This window comes from Spinacia oleracea, chromosome 1 (assembly GCF_020520425.1).
Source record: "Spinacia oleracea cultivar Varoflay chromosome 1, BTI_SOV_V1, whole genome shotgun sequence".
Taxonomy (NCBI): Eukaryota; Viridiplantae; Streptophyta; class Magnoliopsida; order Caryophyllales; family Amaranthaceae; genus Spinacia; species Spinacia oleracea.
The window spans coordinates 69537734-69549807 of NC_079487.1; positions in this window are offsets into that span (position 1 = coordinate 69537734).

Sequence of the window (12074 nt, forward strand, 5' to 3'; positions counted from 1 at the left end):
CTTAGGTTGAATTCTAGTTAATTAAATCTAAGGCGGATCCGAACGTGTTGTGGACTATCTACGGATGGACTACACTTGGAGTCCTAAACTTGTTCTTGTATGGTTCGGGAGCAGCTAGGGAGGGCACGCTACAAATGTATGCATCCTAAATTATGCTAATTGTTATGTGGCAATTATCTTGGATTCCTGGCTTTATGGTTTTTCCGCATGAAATATATATGCTTTATATGTATCATAACCTAACAGTGCCATGGACTCATTTCAATAGCCTTATTATCAGTGGGAATTTCAATGCGTACAAGTGCATTCTCTGTTGGTAAATGCGACTCTGTCACCTTCTTTGTATCCGTGAATACATCAAGCAATTGATTTGCAACACTTTGTAAATGAATAATTTTCTTGACTTCTTGTTAACATGAATTTGTTCGTGGATCAAATATTGATAGCTGTGTTGCCTTCCATATGATTTGAACCTCCTTTTTCCATGGGTCCACTTTCTCTCCCCCTAAGGATGGGAATACTGACTCATTAAAATCACAGTCAGCTAACCTTGCTTTAAATAAATCACCATTCATTGGCTCAAGGTATCTAACTATGGAGGGGGACTCATACCTAACATAAATTCACAGCCTTCTTTGTGGACCCATATTTGTGCGTTGGGTGGAGAAATGGGAACATGCACGGCACAACCAAATATTTTTATATGTGAGACATTTGGTTCTCGACCATATACCAACTGTAGTTGTGAGAACTCATGATAAGATGCCAGTCTCAATCTTATTAACGTTGCCGCGTGTAAAATAGCATGGTCCCAAGCAGATTAAGGTAATTTTGATCGAATTAACAATGGTCTTGCCATCAATTGTAATATTTTGATTAGTGACTCATCGAGACCATTTTGTGTATGCACATGAGCCACTGGATGTTCAACAACAATTCCAATCGACATGCAATAATCATTAAAAGTTTGGGATGTAAATTCCCCAGCATTGCTGAGTCTTATTTTGTTTATTGTATGGTCTGAGAATTGAGTTCTTAATTTGATAATCTGAGCAAGTAGAACTGTAAATGCAACATTTCTACTTTACAAGAGACTCACATGTGACCATGGTGATGAAGCATCAATCAATACCATAAAATATCGAAATGGCCCACTTCCAGGATTAATTGGCCCGCAAATATCTCCCTAAATTCTTTCAAAAAATGAGGGAGATTCAGTGGATTTTTTTTTGGATGACCTTATAATCGATTTTCCAAGCAAGCATGAAGAGCATGTCAATTCATTTGATCGGGTATTTTAACATTCCTTATTGAATGCCCGATTGAATTTGCTATAATCTTATGCATGATTCCTGTTCCAGGATGACCCAAACGACCATGCCATAATGTGGGCAAATTCTTGTCATCTAACTTCTTGTTATATATCATACTAAATTATTTCAATTGGTAGTATATCTATACGATATAGCCCCGAAGAATATGCTGGAATTTTTCATAAATATGTTTCTTGCCACATTTTTCTGCCATGAGGCATAAATATTCTTTTTGATCCATTGTCATTGTTTCTAAATGATAGCCATTTTGACGCACATCTTTAAAACTTAGGAGATTTCTTCGAGATTTGCTCGAATATAAAGCGTCATTAATACTCAATTTTGTTTCATTTGTGAGCACAATGCAAGCTCTTCCAGATCCTTCTATTAGCTTTGCTATCCCGGAAATGGTAAGGACATTTGCTTGGTACTTTGTCAGATTTGAAAAATACTTTATATCTTTTAAGATAGTATGTGTTGTTGCACTATCCAGAAGGCATTGATATTGAGAACTAACTTCAGGTAGATTAATATCTTCATAAATAAATATGCAATAAGTTTAGAGAAATGATGATAATAAAACTTTATTGATGAAAATTAAAAACTCATAACAAGGTAATCGAAAAGTACTTAAAAAAAATACATAAGAACAGTACATGATATAATTTTAGACGGGACATCTATATGTTACTATTATCCCCAAAAATCAAATCATTGCCATTGTCAAGGTTATCCACGAAGATATCATACAAATCAAAGCTTGGCCCTGAGTTATTTTCCTCATTTATATAGTTTTCCTCTACAACTTTTCATTTGCCTTTTATGGAGGCTTGGTACAAATCGACCAAATGTTTGGCAGTACGACATGTTTTCCCTCAATGGTCAGTCATGCCCCATCTAAAACATGTGTCTTTTTCTTTTGAAGGGGCCTGCTCTTGATTTCCTTGTTGATTCCCTTTGTGGTTATTATTTCTAGGGGCGAGATAATCCCTGCCATGACCACGACCACGGCCACACCCCCGGTGGTTTCCGCGTCCTATACCGCGGTGGTTATATCCTCCACGTCCACCTCTATGAGCAACATGTGCCTCAGGTGGATTTGAGCTTTCGACGACATTTGATTCATTGAATGCCATAGACCCAGTTGGTCTAAGATTATGGTTTTTCAACAGAAGATCATTGATCTGTTCGGCAACCAGTAGTATAGAAATCAACTCATAATATTTCTTAAAGCCCCTCTCTCGGTATTGCTGTTGCAATACAATATTGTTCGCATGAAATGTGGGGAGGGTTTTCTCTATCATTTGATCTTCTGTGACCGTTTAGTCACAATATTTCAGCAATGATACAATTTTGAATAACGTGGAGTTATATTCACTAACATATTTAAAATTTCGGAACCTCAGATTGGTCCAGTCAAATTGAGTCTTTGGTAGAAGCACCCTTTTATGGTGTCCATATCTTTCTTTAAGGTTATCCCACAACTCTTTGGGTTTTCCACCAACAGATATTCAGTTTTCGGGTTGTCATGTAAATGATGTCTTATGAGGACTGTGGCTTTGGCATTTTCCTGCTCGGTCCAGACAAGTCTAGCACATTGAATTGTCTTTTCATCAAATCTCCCATTTTAACTACAATCAAATAATCATTAAACTTAGTAATCAACATTATAATTAATTAATTATATTCATAATAATAAACTATCATTAAAGTGTTATGTTTTCTTCTCTCCCTTAGTTTATTATTGTGAATCACACATAAATAAATCATGATAATAACGTTAATTAAAAGCGAAAAAATAAGATAATAATGATAACACTAATAATAACATTACACATATGGTGAAAAAAATGCAACAAAATTAAATTAATACATCAAAAAATTGAAGTACTAAAAAAATCATGCATTTTGTTCCTACTTGCCGGGAAAGATAAACAAAAAATGGATATCTTCACTTGTTGAAAATTATGAAAATCATTATTGCCATAAGGAGGACTAGTAAAGCCATCATTAGAACAAATTATTGTTTTAATTTTCTTAAATCTTCCTCGAAGGTGAAGACATGTGGAGGATTGGGGTCACCGGCCAAAAACATGTTTGATCGGAAAACATGGAGGAGGAAAATATGTGTGGTTTTGGACAAAAGGTAAGAAGGAGATAAGATGTTGTGTGGTGAAAAAGGGACGGATAATCCCCCCTTTTATAGGGGATAAATCATGATTGTATTATACAATTTGTTACAGTAAACTGATATATTATAGTCTAAAGACGTTAATATGTTTATTACTTACTACGAGAAAAAAATGTGTCAGTGTGGATTTGAAAAGAAATAGTATATATAGAATTAAATTTCTAAAAGGATATCCCCGGTATGCAAGTCGTAATGGTCCGAGAACCCTAATCTATTTAAGAGGTCGTGGGTTCGAAAAACAAAAATAAAGATGTAGCTGAAAATACGCGCTACATCTTTTTACAAAAAAAAAAATTAATTTTATTTGAAGTCTAATCTAGCTATATGTATGCAGGCATGCAAAATAATAGTATATATATTAGGGCTGGCAAAAGCTGACCCGACCTGATAACCCGATCCGAACCCAACCTGAAAATAGCAGGTTTGGGTTGAGATTTTCAACCCGATTAATTTAATGGGTCGACACGAACCCGACCTGAAGTTAAATGGGTTAGGTTAAGGTTGAAAATTTCAACCCGAAATTAACCTGTGTAACCCGAATAATTAAATGGGTCGATCTCAGATCAGGTTAACTCGACCTGATAACCTGAAATAGTAGGGAATGAAGGCATTTGTAATGAGTAGTATATTTGGGCCAATTTTCATTTGTCCCAAACCCAAACTATTTACTCATTTTCATTGCTAGCTACTCTATAATTCTAACTCTAATTCATTTGTTCAACAACCACTCTCTACCTTATTTCCTCCTCCTCCCCCCTCATTTGGGCCCTCTGACAGGCGGCTAAATCGTACTCCTATCAAAGATAAACCTAACGTTCACCAACTAAAAATATAGCAAGGGAAGCAGGGATCGTATCCACAGGGAAACAGGCGTTCTTTCTACTATTAAATTATTAATCTAGACTACTGGTAACAAGAGTTTGGATTGGGTTGTGTATTAAACTAAAGCAAATAATCAAATCGGAAAATAACAATATTAAAGGAATCTAGGGCAGCAGTTCACCATAAATGCAGACCGGGATTGGACAACGAACAATGACAATCAATTAACAATCATAACTAGGAAAACATGCATCTCTCGAATCTTATGAATTCCTTAGGATAGAACAACTAGCGGGCTCTCGCTACGTACTAGAAATAATTCCTATCTAATAGCCACAGACCAAAAACATCAGATTTATACCTCTCGGCGCATAATCCAAGGTTAATCAAACTCAAATCAAAATAGTCCGGCCGAACAGAATTGACGAGCAATAATAATAAGCTATAGAAATTATAATCAATCAATCAATAATCAAGCCCACATATAATCCCAATCATGCATTCAAGGATCCCCTAAACCCTAGAAATTAAACTACTCACTCATGATAATAAATAACAAAGCAATTAGCATAATGGAAAACATGATTAAAGCAACAAAATAAATTAAGGTAGGAAATAATACCGACTTGAAGAACAATGGAATAATAAAGCTTGAATCTTTGATTAAAATTAAAACTAAGTGTTTGGAGAAAATAGAGAGAACTAAAATAGACTAAGTAATTAGAAAACTAGAAAAAAAGATGTCACTAAAAATATAAGGGGCTAGTATTTATAGTTTGCCCAAAATAGAGCCCAAAATCGGAAATAAAATCTCGCGAAATACGCTGGAGGTTGGCGTGGCCCGATCGGGCGACACTTCGCCCGATCGGGCGATGTGCTCGATAGTCGGCCCGATCGGGCGAAATTCCGCCCGATCGGGCGGTTGCAAAATGCCCAGAACAGCGCCCAGAATGACCGCCCGATCCGGATCGGGCGAAGCCCGCCCGATCGGGCGCGTGTTGAAACTGCACGATCCTCTATCTTAAAAACACCATATCTCCTTCGTTATAAGTTGGAATTAGGCGAGTGACCACTCGTTGGAAAGCTCTTGAAGTCTAGACTCCAACCCAATTTGAATCGCTGCATTTGGAGTTGTATAACTCGAGTTATGATCAAAAGAGTGGACGACATTCAGTTTTCTACTTCTTTCACTATTCGCTTTGCATGCAAATTCTTCCAACTCAATGTTTGCGCTCTCGAAAGTATATAATCTCTTGTATTGATTCAAATGAGTAGGAAATGCACAAAAATATGCTAATTCCTACAATGATGAACCTGAAACTACAAACACACTACAAGGAGCACATTAGTACTAAAATCGCTCCGAAGAGCTCATTTGAGATCAAAAAGTACTAAGGGACGGGGGTAAAAACTCTATATAAAACGCATATATCAAACTCCCCCAAGCTAGATCCTTGCTTGTCCCTAAGCAAGGAAATCATCGATGAATACAAGATCAACTTCACCCCTAACATATTTCAAAACGAAAGACATAATTCACGGCAAAATCTAACGAGCATGCATCAATGTCAACCAATCAAATCCACCAACCACAAATCCTCCCTAACAATCGTCACGCAAAGCGAACCACAAATGCACAATGGAATTCAAGACTAGTGCTCACACACTCGTCACTCATTTATGTGGCGGATAAAAGATGTACCCGTTCGCTCTCCTCCCAACATATAAGTGTACAATGCCCTCCCAAAACTCACAACACTCGTGTGTCTAGAAAAACATACACTCAACCTAATAGTCGACTCGGAATATGTCATGTCATAACTTGCATTGATAAACAACTACTTTCACATTAATATGACTCTATGCACAAAGGTCGGAAGGTCTTCAAAGCTTGTAATGATAGGCTTAGGTAAGGGTGCGGTAAATTTGGGTATAATGTGAGCTTTAAAGCCTTGGCTTTGGGGAGCATAAATCCTAAAAACAACCGTGATCAATCAACATAATGACCATAATCTCCCACTCAACACATGACAAAACAACAAATAGCCAACACCATACTTTCTTGTATTTTTTTCACAATTGTAACCAATCACTCATAAGGATATGAATTTGCAGAACTTGATTGAAACAACACTTTGAACTTTTTTATGAGAGTAATAGATTTTTCTCTTTCTTTTCCTTTTCAATCTCTCTTTTTTTTTCTTTCTTTTTAGAAACCTTCACATTTGTTTTGTTCTTTCATCTCTTTTCATTTTCAACTCATTTTCAACAACAAACATGATAAGACGAACTCCTTTTTCAATACCTACTTTGTGCTCAAAATGTAGCACATTACAACTCCCTCACCTCACTACTATTAGCTCCCCAAGCTAGGCTTGGGACTAGTAACCAATGGGGTTTTTCATGGGCTTGTAATATGGCTAGTCACCGAATAAAAGGGCACAAGCAACAACATGGGTAGAAAAGGAGGGGACAAATGTATCTAATTTCATCTGAAGGCTACCTAAATAGAAAAATGCCTTCGTCCTCCACAATGTGCATGTATATGAGTCATAAAACACTACTAATAGTTGCAAATCAATACTCAAAATCAATGACACACCAGGAAGCTATCACACATCCTAACCAAATCAACTAGTCAAGCACCAAGTCCACAAATAGTTAGTCGGAGTTGACTCATGTTAAGGCATCAAAGCAATCGAATATCAAATCATGGCTAACACATCTACATTGACCATCATCAAATACCAAGAATCAAAACAATTTTCGTTCAAGGGGCACAGGGAAGCATGATATTGTATTCATCGGAACGTATTTTTGTATTTTTTTTTTCAAAGCAATAAACTACTCTAGAAAACATTAAACACACCAAAATAAACACACAAAAATAAGTAAATGCAAAAATAAAAGGAAAAACATACCTAATATGTACAAGTGAGTGAAACACCCCCCAAGCTAAATCAGACAATGTCCTCATTGGCTCAAGGGGTATCATGAGGAAAGTGAGCAAACCGTGGCTTATTTGTCGCTGATTCGCAAATCGCCCGATCGGGCAGCAGATCGCCCGATCGGGCAGCATTTCGCCCGATCGGGCAGCAGATCGCCCGATCGGGCGAATTTCGAACCTTTCCGTTGAATCTGTGCGCGCCCGATCGGGCGCACCGCGCCCGATCCGGATCGGGCGAAATGCAATGCCTTGTTTTATTGACTTTTCTCAGCCCAGAATCCTTCCTTGACCTTCCTACGACGTCATCATCAACCGCCCGATCGGGCGGAATTTCGCCCGATCGGGCATTTCCCTCGCCTTTTGTGTGGATCGGGCAACCGTCGCCCGTTCGGGCGATTTTCCAACATTTTCCTTGAATCGACACGCGCCCGATCGGGCGCTCCTCGCCCGATCCGGATCGGGCAAAACGCAGACTACTCCGTTTCAGCTTGAATTCAACTTTTTCGAACTTGGAGCCTTAGACCTGCACAGCATTAAACGTCCAAACCGTAAAATACCCTCTTCTCACCTCTCTAACACCAAAAACTACAATGAAACACACACTTGCTCAAAAATTATACTAAAACACACAAACAAAAGCGAAAAATACACTACGAAAAGCAATAAATGGATAGTGAAATACTCATCCCCTATTATATTGATGCAATGTCCCCATTACACAATCTTAGTTTATGTACAGACAACGAAAGGAAGGGGATGAGAGCCACGACAACTCATCACCAAAGATGGTGCCATCTGGTGTCGAATCAATTGCCTTGGATGAGCTATGTGGCGCGGGAAGTGACAGACCACGACCCCGATCATGAATACGGTGCCCACCGTTCACCGAGCTTTCGGCCTTTCGGGTCTCAGCATCATCAAATCGTGCCTCCCGCAAAGAGATTGGTTAGTAAATAACCAACGAACGAGCGCAGAAGCTTGTCATGCGCACTCGCACAACTTTCGTGCAACAAGACATGCACGATAATCAACAACAATATTTGCATAAAGTCCGAATGAACTCTATGCCAGTAAGGAGTAGGATGCCTAAAGGAAGAAGAAAAAAAAGAAAAAACAACAATAAAAGAAGAATAAGAAAAGGAAGGAAAAGAGAAAGTAGGCATACTCTCCTTATGGAAGTTGTTTTTACGGACTATTGATTCTTCAACCTCAATGATCAATGAAATAGCTCTCTCTGTGTTTTGGAATTCATGGTGGATAGGCTCTTCACCATATAGAGCTCTCTGCAAAGCATCCACCTCTTCTTTGTAAGTATTGTAAGTACCTGCGAAAGATTCACAAAGAGGAACATACTCTATTGGGTCATTGGGCTTTTGATTTTCATGGGGAGGAGGAAGATACTCAAGTAAAGGTTTTATGGGGAAAGAGAAGGGGAGTGAGACGGTGTAAACGGGGCTAAGAATAACCCTTGTTGGACTTGGAATATGAGGGGTAGGGGTTGACACAACAACAAGGGTTTTATCAACTTCAACTTCCTCATGGAATTGCTCTATGACATATGGCTTTTCAGTTTCAACAAATCCTTCATCCATTGATCCAACCGTCAAATCATCATCCTCCCACTCATCCTCAGCCTCTGTTATAAGCTCCTCCCACTCTTGGTTGCCTATGGGTTCACTCAGTTGACCCCCATCCCCAACACAACTCGAATCATTATTTTCAATAATTTCTTGAACTTTTCTAAATCTCTCAAGAGTAGCCTTACTAGCTTTAATAATCTCATTAGTAGCCTCTTGAGATCTAGTACACTGAATCTCAATCTCAGAGTTTAATCTTCTTAATTCCTCTAAGAAGCTATCTCTGATTTCTGATTCGGGTTGAACAGGATTGAGCAAGGGTTCACAATAATACACGGGAGAAGCAAGAGTGGAATTATGAGGCAAAACATTGATATCCATGCAAGGGTTAGATAAGTCGTTAGAATATACATGATTATCATAAACATTAGAATGCACCTCATTATAACAAGCATGCAAGGGAGAGGGGGTAGAAACATGTAGATTATGCTCATAATTTGGATTAGCACATGTAACATGAATCGCCATTTCACGCTCATACAAATCCCTTGCAAACCACATATAGTAATCCCACATATCATCCAAAGACAAGGCTCGAAAATCACCATTAAATCTACTTTCTATCACATTCCTTGTATACTCATTTAAACCACCATAAGCAAAACCACAAGAATCCCAAAGATTAAAATTGTGGTAACCAATAAAATCATTTAGCCTATCGAAATACACCCAAAAAGGCTCATTTAAGAATTGAGGGAAAGAATAATAATCCATTTTTTTCAGGGAAAAAAAAAAATAAAAAAATTAAAAGAAAAAAATAATAAAAAAATAAACTAAAGAAAATAAAATATACACATGGTCTCAAAGAACAGGAAGTTCTATGAGACTCATGAAAATAATCTAGATCATAAAATTAGTAGCAGAAAATTAAACCGTTTCCCCGGCAACGGCGCCAAAATTTGACAGGCTAAATCGTACTCCTATCAAAGATAAACCTAACGTTCACCAACTAAAAATATAGCAAGGGAAGCAGGGATCGTATCCACAGGGAAACAGGCGTTCTTTCTACTATTAAATTATTAATCTAGACTACTGGTAACAAGAGTTTGGATTGGGTTGTGTATTAAACTAAAGCAAATAATCAAATCGGAAAATAACAATATTAAAGGAATCTAGGGCAGCAGTTCACCATAAATGCAGACCGGGATTGGACAACGAACAATGACAATCAATTAACAATCATAACTAGGAAAACATGCATCTCTCGAATCTTATGAATTCCTTAGGATAGAACAACTAGCGGGCTCTCGCTACGTACTAGAAATAATTCCTATCTAATAGCCACAGACCAAAAACATCAGATTTATACCTCTCGGCGCATAATCCAAGGTTAATCAAACTCAAATCAAAATAGTCCGGCCGAACAGAATTGACGAGCAATAATAATAAGCTATAGAAATTATAATCAATCAATCAATAATCAAGCCCACATATAATCCCAATCATGCATTCAAGGATCCCCTAAACCCTAGAAATTAAACTACTCACTCATGATAATAAATAACAAAGCAATTAGCATAATGGAAAACATGATTAAAGCAACAAAATAAATTAAGGTAGGAAATAATACCGACTTGAAGAACAATGGAATAATAAAGCTTGAATCTTTGATTAAAATTAAAACTAAGTGTTTGGAGAAAATAGAGAGAACTAAAATAGACTAAGTAATTAGAAAACTAGAAAAAAAGATGTCACTAAAAATATAAGGGGCTAGTATTTATAGTTTGCCCAAAATAGAGCCCAAAATCGGAAATAAAATCTCGCGAAATACGCTGGAGGTTGGCGTGGCCCGATCGGGCGACACTTCGCCCGATCGGGCGATGTGCTCGATAGTCGGCCCGATCGGGCGAAATTCCGCCCGATCGGGCGGTTGCAAAATGCCCAGAACAGCGCCCAGAATGACCGCCCGATCCGGATCGGGCGAAGCCCGCCCGATCGGGCGCGTGTTGAAACTGCACGATCCTCTATCTTAAAAACACCATATCTCCTTCGTTATAAGTTGGAATTAGGCGAGTGACCACTCGTTGGAAAGCTCTTGAAGTCTAGACTCCAACCCAATTTGAATCGCTGCATTTGGAGTTGTATAACTCGAGTTATGATCAAAAGAGTGGACGACATTCAGTTTTCTACTTCTTTCACTATTCGCTTTGCATGCAAATTCTTCCAACTCAATGTTTGCGCTCTCGAAAGTATATAATCTCTTGTATTGATTCAAATGAGTAGGAAATGCACAAAAATATGCTAATTCCTACAATGATGAACCTGAAACTACAAACACACTACAAGGAGCACATTAGTACTAAAATCGCTCCGAAGAGCTCATTTGAGATCAAAAAGTACTAAGGGACGGGGGTAAAAACTCTATATAAAACGCATATATCACCCTCCCTTCCTCTACCGTGTCCGGTGCTCTCCAACTTCATGGTGACGCGTGTTCATCCTTGTACTTCTCTAATCTAACTCTCTCGTGCACCTCTAATCTAACTCGAACTCTCGTACCCATTGAATACTGCTCTCCACCTCATTATTTTTCATTCACGCTCAACCTAAAGGTACTTTTCAATTGTTGTAGTTTTGAATGTTGTGATGTGATAACGTTCATAAATTGTAAATACTTTTATTTTATATGTTTATTTTAAAGAAAGTAGGGGGCTTATGTTGATTTCATAGTAATTTCTTGGATTTTATAGTTATTTGTGCATTATATGTTGATCTACGAGTAACTTCGTGAATTTATATACTTGATTTGTTTAACATTTGTTTCGTGAATCATTACTTATATGTTTATGTTGATTTCTTTAGTTTGATTATTTAGGTTTTTGTTTTCGCTTTATACTCCGTAACTTTATTTTCAAATCTGATAAATTGATTATAATCTGAATTTTTGTTCTTTGTAGCAAAAGGAAGTTATCAAGTTGAGGAAATTTGCATTTGCTAATCACAATTGTCAACAAGCGCAGAACTTGGAACATATATTAGATTCGCAGATCTCATTTGATGTAATTTATGTAGCTTAAATGCTATTTTATTGTTCATTTGTTGTAATGTATGAAGTATAACTTTAATATCTATCATCTGCCCTCTAAATTTGATTTTATTCTGCTGGTGATTAACACTTTGAATACTTTATCAATTTTTTTGTATAATTCATATGAATTTGATGC